The sequence below is a fragment of the Sciurus vulgaris genome (genome assembly GCF_902686455.1).
Source record: "Sciurus vulgaris genome assembly, chromosome: 3".
Lineage (NCBI taxonomy): Eukaryota > Metazoa > Chordata > Mammalia > Rodentia > Sciuridae > Sciurus > Sciurus vulgaris.
Genome location: NC_136463.1, coordinates 122021400 through 122032818, shown reverse-complemented (window position 1 = coordinate 122032818; position 11419 = coordinate 122021400). Strand labels below are relative to the sequence as shown.

At 36.2% G+C, this 11419-nt stretch overlaps 1 protein-coding gene across 22 annotated transcripts in view; it reads right to left on the bottom strand.

The window, feature by feature from the left end:
• B3GALT1 (beta-1,3-galactosyltransferase 1) overlaps nt 1-11419 on the bottom strand; it is a 644122-nt gene that overhangs the window by 263237 nt on the left and 369466 nt on the right. For 3 of the 22 annotated variants that reach the window (XM_079131893.1, XM_079131876.1, XM_079131886.1), the window contains one exon: nt 8017-8084. The exons of the other annotated variants lie outside the window; for them this stretch is intronic. The gene's annotated coding sequence lies outside the window, so the exon portion shown is untranslated. The remainder of the gene's footprint in view (nt 1-8016; nt 8085-11419) is intronic. 22 annotated transcript variants of the gene reach the window in all.

Here is an 11419-nt window from a genome sequence, read left to right as displayed (position 1 = left end):
ACTCAAACTATCCCCATTTGCTGATTCTATATTTGGAGGAGCTAAAAATTTCCACCAGAAAACTTTTAGAACTCATAAATGAATTCAGTAAAGTAGCAGGTTATAAAATCATACATCTAATGCATTTCTATTCATCAGGGATGAATCCTCTGAAAGAGAAATTAGGAAAACTACCTCATTCACAATAGCCTTGAAAAAAAATAAAATACTTGGGAATCAATCCTACAAAAAAGAAGTGAAAGACCTCTACAATGAAAACTACAGAACACTAAAGAAAGAAATTAAAGAAAACCTTAGATGGAAAGATTGCACATGTTCTTGGATAGGCAGAATTAATATTGTCAAAATGGCCATACTACGAAAAATGCTATACAGATTCAATGCAATTCCAATTAATCCCAATGATGTGCCTCATAGAAATAGAGAAATAATCATGAAATTCATTTGGAAGAATAAGAAACGCAGAATAGCTAAATCAATCCTTAGCGGGAAGAGTGAAGCAGGGGGTATCACAATACCAGAACTTCAACTATACTACAGAGCAATAGTAACAAAAAAGGCATGGTATTGGTCCCAAAATAGACAGGTAGATCAATGGTACAGAACAGAGGACACAGAGACAAACCCACATAAATACAGTTTTCTCATACTAGACAAAGGTGCCAAAAATATACAATGGAGAAAAGATAGCCTCTTCAACAGATGGTTCTGGGAAAACTGGAAATCCATATACAACAAAATGAAACTAAACCCCTATCTCTCACCCTGCACAAAACTCAACTCAAAATGGATCAAGGACCATGGAATCAGACCAGAGACCCTGCATCTTATAGAAGAAAAAGTAGGTCCAAATCTTCAACCTGTCAGCTTAGGGTCAGACTTCCTTAACAGGACTCCCAAAGCACCAGAAATGAAAGCAGGAATCAATATTTGGGATAGATTCAAACTAAAAAGCTTTCTCTCAGCAAAGGAAACTATCAGCAATGTGAAGAGAGAGCCTACAGAGTGGGAGAAAATCTTTGGCATGCATACTTCAGATAGAGCACTAATTTCCAGAATCTATAAAGAACTCAAAAAACTCTACACCAAGAATACAAATAACTCAATCAACAAATGGGCTAAGGAAATGAACAGACATTTCACAGAAGAAGATGTACAAGCAATCAACAGACATATGACAAAATGTTCAATATCTCTAGTAATAAGAGTAATGCAAATCAAAACTACCCTAAGATTTCATCTCACCCCAATTAGAATGGCAATTATCAAGAACACAAGCAACAATAGGTGTTGGCAAGGATGTGGGGAAAAGGTACACTCATACATTGCTGGTGGGGCTGCAAATTAGTGCAGTCACTCTGGAAAGCAAGGTGGAGATTCGTCAGAAAACTTGAAATGGAACCACCATTTGATCCAGTTATCCCACTCCTTGGCCCATACCCAAAGGACTTAAAATCAGCATACTTAAAATCAGTGATATAGCCACATCAGTGTTCATAGTTGCTCAATTCACAATAGCTAGAGTTTAGAACCAACCTAGATTCCCTTCAATTGATGAATGGAATAGGAAACTGTGGTATATATACACAATGGAATATTACTCAGTCATAAAGAAGAATAAAATTATGGCATTTGCAGGTAAATGAATGCAGTTGGAAAATATCATGCTAAGTGAGCTAGATACATAATGGGGAGTGGGAGGGAGGCAAGAATCGAGGAAGGATGGATTGAGGAAAAAGAGGGGAGGGAAGGGGATGGGGGAAGGAAAAATAACAGAATGAGACAAACATCATTACCTTATGTACATGTATGATTACACAAATGGTGCAACTCTACTTTGTGTATAACCAGAGAAACAGTTGGATTCATTGTGTATAATAAATCCCCCAAAAAAGAAGTGGGCTTCTTGAGCCGTCTTCTTGCATGGCTGAGGAAGCCAAGCACTCATGCACTACATACTCATTTTCTTTCGAAGAAAGGGGTTCATATACACTAGTATATATATTTATATACAGTAGGAACATACCTCAACATTGTAAAGGCTATCTATGCTAAGCCCACAGCCAACATCATGCTAAAAGGAGAAAAGTTGAAAGCATTCCCTCTAAAAACTGGAACAAGGCAGGGATGCCCACTTTCACCACTTCTGTTCTACATCATCCTTGAAACGCTAGCCAGAGCAATTAGACAAACCAAAGAAATTAAATGGATACGAATAGGAAAAGAAGAACTAAAACTATCACTAGTCACCAATGACATGGTTCTGTATTTACAGGATCCAAAAAATTCCATCAGAAAATTTGTAGAACTAATAAATGAATTCAGCAAAGTAGCAGGATATAAAATCAATATGAATAAATCTAAAGTATTTCTATTCATTAGATATGAATCCTCTGAAAGAGAAATGAAGAAAACTACCCCATTCATACTAGTCTCAAAAAACAGTACTTCAGGATCAATCTAATAAAAAAGAAGTGAAAGACCTCTACAATGAAAACTATAGAACACTAAAGAAAGAAATTAAAGAAAGCCTTAGAAGATGGAAAGATCTCTCAGTTTAATTCCAATTAAAATCCCAATGACATATCTCATAGAAATACAGAAATAATCATGAAATTCATTTGGAAGAATAAGAGACCCAGAATAGCTAAAGTAATCCTTAGAAGGAAGAGTGATGCAGGGAGTATCACAATACCAGACATTAAACTGTACTACTGAGCAATAGTAACAAAAATGTCATGGCATTGGCACCAAAATAGATGGGCAGACCAATGATACAGAATAGAAGATACAGAGACAAACCCACATAAATACAGTTATCTCATACTAGACAAAGGTGCTAAAAACATACAATGGAGAAAAGATAGCCTCTTCAACAAATGGTTCTGGGTAAACTGGAAATTCATATGCAGCAAAATAAAATTAAATCTCTATCTCTCACCTGTGCAAAACTCAACTCAAAATGGATCAAGGACCTAGGAACAGACAAAAGACCCTGTACCAAAATAGAAAAAACGGTAGGCCCATCTTCAACATATTGGCTTAGGACCAGACTTCCTTAACAAGACTCCCAAAGCACAAGTAATGAAAGCAAGAATCAATAAATGGGATGGGTTTAAAGTAAAAAGCTTTTTCTCAACAAAGGAAACAATCAATAATGTGAAGAGAGAGACTACAGAATGGGAGAAAATCTTTACCACAGGCACTTCAGATAGAGCACTAGTCTCCAGGATATATAAAGAACTCAAAAGATTTAACTTCCAAAATACAAAGAACCCAATCAATAATGGACAAAGGAACTGAGCAGACACTTCAAAGAAGATATACAATTGTTCAACAAATATATGAAAAAAGGTTCAACATCTCTAGTAATTAGAGAAATGCAAATCAAAACAATCATAAGATTTCATCTCACTCCAATTAGAATGGCTATTATCAAGAATACAAGCAACAGTAACTGTTGGCAAGGATGTGGGGAAAGGTACATGCAAACATTGCTGTTGGAATTGCAAATTGGTGCAGCCACTATGGAAAGCAGTATGGAGATTTCTCAGAAAAGTTGGAATGGACCCACCATTTTGACCCAGCTATCCCACTCCTTGGTTTATATCCAAAGTACTTAAAATCAGCATACTACAGTGACATAACCATGTCAATGCTCATAGTAGCTCAATTCACAATAGCCCGATTGTGGAACCAACCTAGATGCTCTTCAATAGATGAATAGATAAAGAGACTATTGTACATATACACACTGGAACATTGCACAGCCATAAAAATAGATAACATTATGCATTTGCAGGTAAATGGATGAAGTTGGGAGTATCATGCTAAGTGTAATAAGCCAATCCAAAAGAACTGAAGTCTGAATGTTTTCTCTGATAAGTGAATGCTGATACATATTGGGAGGGAGGAGGGGTTAAGGGAAGAACGGAGGAATGTTGGTCTATGTACAAGGAAATGGGAGGGGATGCAGGGGGGAAGGAAAGATAGTGGAATGAGACAAACATCATTACCTTATGTACATGTATGATTACACGAATGGTGTGACTCTACATCATGTACAACCAGAGAAATGAAAAGTTGTACCCCATTTGTGTACTCTAAATCAAAATGTATTCTGCCATTCTACTGTCATGTATAACTACATAAAACAAACAATAAAAAATCCTCAGAAAATATATACAGTTATACATATATTCATATATTTATTTTATATAACATGTATATATAACAGATGCATATACCCATAAATACATGTATGTATGTACATTTATGTATATTTATACATGGCCCATAGATAAATCAATGGTGAGCCTCACATAATACATTTTTTTGGAAATAAATTAATTAAAACAACAAATTTTAGATTCAACTTGATAAAGTCAAAAGATAATAATTCACTGATTAATATTTCCATACAAAATGTATGTGCAGTTCAAAATCATGTTGATTTAAAAAATATTTCATCAACTTCATGTTTCCTAATGAGAATTTTTTTGAGTTGTCCATTATTCCTCTCCACGTCGGAATGCTTTGTTTCTTAAGACAATAGGGATATAAAGCAGGCCATATCCCACATATTTGAAGCTCCATTCTTCAAAAAATTCAATATCAAGATCTCTTGAAACTTACTGAACTTCTCTGATTTTGATGCTTTGAAAACAAATTTTATTTATAATATCAGTTACTTATTCTCATAAATTTCAAACCATGAAACTTACCTTGAGCCTATTCAGTAAATAAATACTAACATCTTTTGTAAATTTCTCATGACATAATTGGGGATAAAATTGTTGTCATTTAATTTTGTTCATGCGAGAAGTGGTGGATGCAGACCAACCCTCCTCCTTCCCCAAAAGAATTGATGCATTAGGAGATACATGTTATGGAAGGAAGTAAAGAGATGAAGAGAAGGCACAGGTGCAGGGACGGGAAGGGAGAGCAGCTTTACAGAGGTCATTCAAAGGAGGCTTCATTGCAAATGTGACATTAAAGCAGACATGTTGAGACATGGGAGTGATGTCTGCGTATAACCTAGGAAGAACATCATGCTTAAAACAGGTAGCTGGTTGCAAAATTCCTGAGACAGAACTGATGTGTTCTATGAACACCAGAGATGCCAAGGTAGCTGGAGTGAAATGAGCAAAAGGGGGAGTGATAAAAGGTGAAGCTAGCGAGTAGGGGCCTTGTAGAGACTTGTATGGTCTTTAGCTTTTACATTAAGCATGATGAGGAACCAATGGAGGGCTTTGAGCAGAAGAATTACATGATCCTGTAATGTTCATAGGATTGCTATGTCTGCTACGGAGTGGAAAACAGACTTTAAGGGAGCAAGATGGAAACACGGATTCGGTAAATGGGCTGTTGTAATAGTCTATAGGATATCAATCTATATCAGAGTCAAATGAGCATGGATTGTTGGTGTGGATGAAATACTTAGTTTTTCACAGAGTGGGAGGTTGATAATGAGGATAGCTGGGCATTTGTGAGGACAGGAGATAAATGGGATATCTCCATGTTCCTCTCAATTTTGCAGAGAACTTAAAACTTCTTTACAAAAATAAACTCTTGGAGAACAAAATAAAGAAACCATTGCCAACCATGGCTGAACCACTGAATCCCTAGAGAACAGGTTACTGGTATACAAAAAGGTGTATGTGTGGGTATGCCTCTAGGTTAAAATATTTTCACGTGGATGGGAAAACCACTAACGGGGCAGGGGTGATCTTATTAGAATAATATTTTCTTTTGAAGTCTTTGTTGTTTTTCACTATTTTAATTCTCTATCTTGATGAAAAACTTGCAAGTTTTTTTTTTTTTTAAATACCATCTGTGAAAAAAAAAAATACACTGCCAAGATTCATTGAATAGAGTAGAAGGTTGAATAATGTGTTTTTGGAAGTTCCTTCACACTTTTGAAGGTTTTAGTTTTTCCTTTACAGAAAATACATAAGAAAGAGGAAACAGAGGCCACACTCTCTGTCCTCAACCCCAGGCCTAACTAACCTATTCCAGAGCGAATTCATGTTGTCATACTGTGTCCAGAACCTGAAAACATCTGTTTTGTTGCTTTTATGGCTTTTATACAAGCTTTTGCCAGTTCATCCTCTGGCTCTGATTATCCCAATCATATGGTAAGAACAGATTCTTACAGCACATGATTCTTACCTTTCCAGGACTTCTCCATCCTGGCCCTCTAGAATAATGGTTCTCAACCAGGGGCAATTTTGTGCCCCAGGGGATGTTATTCAATATCTGAAGGAATTTTTGATGATCATGTGAGTGGAAGAGGGATGCTTCTGGCAGCCAGGGGCTAAGAATGCTGCTACACACCTACAGTGCACACGATAGCTCCCATCAGTATAGAACCATCTAGTCCCAAAGGCCAACAATAGTGAGATTGAGAAAACCTGCTCTAGAACAACAGTTCAGAAACACTTGGATGGGATGGGGAGTATTCTAAGCAGATTGAACTTTCATTAGTTTGAAGAAATCAGTCTGTGCAGATGGGTCTTCCTGAGGCTAGAGAGAGTTAATATCACTCCACAATGGGCTTTTCCATAGAGTAGCTCAAGCAGCAGTTCGCCACTTGCCATAGTGTATTACAAAAATTGCTTGGGGGTTTCATGAAACACAGAACACTATAAAAGCATCTTCAATAAAATACTAACAAGATTTCACACTTTGTAATTGAGGGATAAGAGGGCGATAACATTGCTTTCCAGATTTAAAGGAATATTTTCCCACTTATTCAATTAATTTCTTTTGTGGCCTGAGTGATCGTGGCAACCATCCATCCTGGATTGGGGATTAAGCTCCACTGCACTCTGAACATAACCCAGAAATCATAGCATATTCTTTTTGCTTTTCATTTCTGTTGATCAAACACACATCTGACGACTACAAATTGCATTAACAACGACAGTCTATCAGGAACAATTCTTCAAATGCTTTTTATCAAATTGGTAAATGTGATGTAGCAATACAGGAAGAATTTCCTCATTTCCTTATTTCATCAATTTTTTTCAGCTGCACATATTTTCACTTTTTAACCTTTCTGAAACAAGGTTTATCTTGCAATGCAATACGATTGTACAATCACTGTCAGCTGGGTAGCAACCATGCTGCAGTTATGTGAAACCCATTTGATAAGATAAAGAAAACGTCAGTGTCAGCGTCTCTTACATTCAACAGTATGAGGTGGTTATTTAGAAGTTGGCACACAGGATGTCACCAACATCTTCTGCCAACAGGAAGATTCACAAGTACCCTGGAAGGAAGGTCCAGACCTTCATAACTTGTATTTTAAAAGATTCTTCACAGATATTAATTCCACAGCCCAGTCATGAATTATTCTAGAAATAGTATGCAAGCAATTAGGATATGGAAAGTACTCAGGCTCCTGAGACCTCAAAGACCAAATCACAATAATGGAATCTTCTCTCAAGATACCTTCCCAATCTTAGTGAAGAGCAAGTGAGTTCCTGCTCCTGAATCTCCCTTGAACTTATCTTAACTGCCCTGAAATTCTACCCTGATATACCAGACTGTTTCTGGACCCTTAAAACACAGGGTGAGAATACCTCACAGTTCCCGTCAATATTCCTATTTCCAAACAGTGGAGAACGGATGAACAGGAAGAGGGCAAAACGTCAAGCAGGGGCAGCTTCCTCTGCTAACTTTTAAGGTGTGAATCTTTGATAAGGAAACATCTATAACAAGAGAGAACTCTAAAAGCTCAGGTGGTAAAATCCACTTTCTGGACATGCTGTAAAAATCTTCATGTGTTCCTGCCAACGAGCACTGCTTTGTTAGGAAATGTAAGTTTACAAACAGGCACACTGCCTACTTGGGCTTGGGCGGTGACATGGGGAAGTTGTATGGTGATGGTTCGTTCCAGGAAACAACTCTCTTGAAGAAGACCACATTCAGATCAAGACCAAAAGGCCTCCTAAAACCACCATATTATAATTGGGTGCCAGTCAGTTCTGGAATTGAGGGAAGCATCACTACCAGTCATTGTTCACTAGCAGGACTTGCTGGGGCGAAGCATCCAGAGTGAGTGACACTTTTCCTCTCCACTAAAGAAAAAAAAAAGGCGGGGGAGACTATTCTTTTTTTGAAATGCCCTAAGACAGCTACTGCTGAGCTGGTATGTGAAGGATTTTTATAGTGACTCCCTAAAAAGAACCTTCACATAACAAGCCACGTGCAACTACAGAAATACTGTACAACTGGAGTGATTAAAATGATCTCTTTACAAATGCTTCTCCGGCTTTGCCATGGAGCGAGAGGAGAGATCCTACTGCAAGTGGACTTTTTAATTTCACACCCACTATCCACAATCCCTGTGAAACATTATTTTGCCTTACATTTCTTCCTCTTGTCTGTGCAATTAATCTGACTGAGGAATGAAGGTCATCTAGAATGCATTGGAGAAACAATAAGTAGAATAAATATTCTCCAGAGAGTTGACAAAAATTTCTAACATGCATGCTGTCAATTTTTCAAGCTTCCCTTATGTTTTATTTTGGTAAATTTTCAGGGTTTTCATTTAGGAAGACATCGATATTGAAATTTTCATCTGATTGCTCACTTGCCAAAAGCTTATGTCTAATTATATTTACTGAACCACCCTGTAATCCTTGCATTGCAACTCTGAGTCAAAGAAACACAGCTAAACAACAGTTAGCAAAGGTCAGCAATTAAATATTTTTTAAAAGAAGGATAAATTACAAACAAAACTACATACAGTTAGCTCAAGTTTCTCTAATTAAAGCTTTTATGCCATTTTCACAATTTCAACTATTCAAATACATACCTCTTGTTCTATCTCTGAGTCGATTCTTTTGTTTTTCTGAATTGCAGTAGAGTTCTACATCACAGAATTATAGACTTTTCAAAATAAAACTTGAATAGTAGTGATAAACAACAAAAACAGGAAAAATTTTAAGTGACTCATATTTATATGTACATCTGTGGGGAAAATAGTTTTAAAAGACAAAAAGGGAACCAGAATTTGTTGCTTCTTTGCAATTACTTTTTGTAATAAAATAATTTTCAGAGTTGTGTAGAACTTCTGGGATCATCTATTTCCAACTTTTACTAGGCACATTAATCTACCTGGTGTGTACATGGTATCCAATATCAACAGCCTTTCAGATTTTATCTAAATGTCTAGACTCTCACACAGACCACTCTCCTGATGACCTTGCTTCATACTTTATAGAAATTAATAGATTATCACAATGCAGGAAATGTCTTATCTTACTACAGTGAACGATGTTAGCTTATTCTTGTGTGTTGTCAGGGATGTGTTGGTAAGTGTTAAGCAAACAAATTAAAAAGCTCTGTTACAGCAAAGGAAACAATCAAGAGTGTGAAGAGACAGCCTACAGAATGGGAGAAAATCTTTGCCACCTGCAGCTCAAATAGGGCATTAATATTCAGGATATACCAAGAACTCAAAAAACGTAACACCAAATACCGAATAACCCAATCAATAAATGGGCAAAGGAATTGAACAGATACTTCTCAAAAGAAGAAATATGAATGGTCAATAAACACCTGAAAAAAATGTTCAACATCTGTAGCAATTAGAGAAATGCAAATTAAAACTACACTGATATTTCATCTCATACCAGTCACAATGGCAATTATCAAGAATATAAGTAACAATAAATGTCAGTGAGGGTGTGGGGAAAAGGTACACTCATAAATTGTTGGTGGAACTGAAAATTGATGCAAACACTCTGGAAAGCAGTATGGAGATTCCTCAAAAAAAGTAAGATGGACTCGCCATGTGATCCAGTTATCCCAGTCCTCAGCTTATAACCAAATGATTTAAAATTAGCATTCTACAGTGACACAGCTACATCACTGTTTATAGCAGCACAATTCACAATAGCTAAGCTATGGAACCAACCTATGTCCTCTTCAACACATGAATGGTTAAAGAAAATGTGGTCTATATACACAATGGAATACTATTCAGTCATAAAGAAGACTGACTTTATGACATTTGCTGGTAAATGGACGAATCTGGAGACTATCAGGCTAAATGAAATAAGCCAAACCCTCAAAACCAAAGGTTGAAGTTTTCACTGATATGTGGACGTTAACCCACAATGAGGGGAAAAGGAAGAATAGAAGTTCAGTGGAATAGACAGCAGGGATTGAAAGGAAGTCGGGATGATGGCAAAGGAAAAGACAGTGGAATGATTCTGACCTACCTTTCCTGTGTACATAGGAAAGTGAATCTCACCATCAAGTACCCACTCAATAAATTAATTTTAAAAATTACTGTGGAAATATGGCAGAAAAATCAATAGAGGGAAGGGAGCAGGAGGTGGGGGAGGAAAGAGGAAAGAACTAGAGCATGATATAGTCCATGCTTTTATTATTATGTCAAAACAGATTCTACTGCCATGTATAACTAAAAAGAACCAATAAAATACCTTACACACTCATAAATTATGATGTTCTTGTCAAAGTCAATTACTTATTTAAATAAAAGTTTGCCTGAGCAGGGGTGGGAAAGGTCCAAAACATAAAAGCTGATTTGTATCATTTGCTGATTCTCATGGTGTAAACTCTGATTTCAGGCTGTCAATATGTGAAATTTCTGAAAGCAGAATAGGAAAGAGCTATACATAATCTGTTCTCATTTTGTAAACAATCCTTCTCTTGTGATAGTATGATAAAGTCTCAACTTGAGATTTGGGTCCAATTCCTTCTTCCTTTCTAAAAACTTCACACCTACAATTAAACTTCTCTTTTTTTTACATCATCAATTTCTCCATTTTTTGGAAACTTTTTCCTGCTAACATCTAACATGTTATGTATGCTCATAGCACTTATTTTATTCTCTCAATAACTCTTAGGACTGCCTGATAATTTTTCTTGTATGTTTAAATTTTTAATCACATTTATATTGTGTCCCTCAAGCCTCAAATGTGCAGGGGTCTCATCTATATTCTTCACAGCCTTGTCTCCATAATAAACAATAGTGCTAAGATGTAGTACAACCTTAACAAATAGTTATTGATTTATGGAACCAATAGAAAACTTTTATTTTTGATAGCACTTGTTTTTAAAAATTTCTTCTTTACACTGGTGGGGATGGATCTTCTAATTCTACCCATTGGTCTCAGATATGCTCTGGCTACTGAAAAAAATGATTCAATTTTGTGGGTCTATTATCTAAAGAGTAAGTAATAATATATACATGAATCATCAAAATACTTTAACCAGTTACTTAAGGGAATCATAACAATTTATAACTAATAAAATACATGTTTGAGGATTTTTATTTTATAGATCCTTACATGTTGCATATTTGATTTATGCCATAATGCTATAATTTGACATTAAGTTGAATTGATGTTTATTGGTAAACATCTTGACCACCAATGTT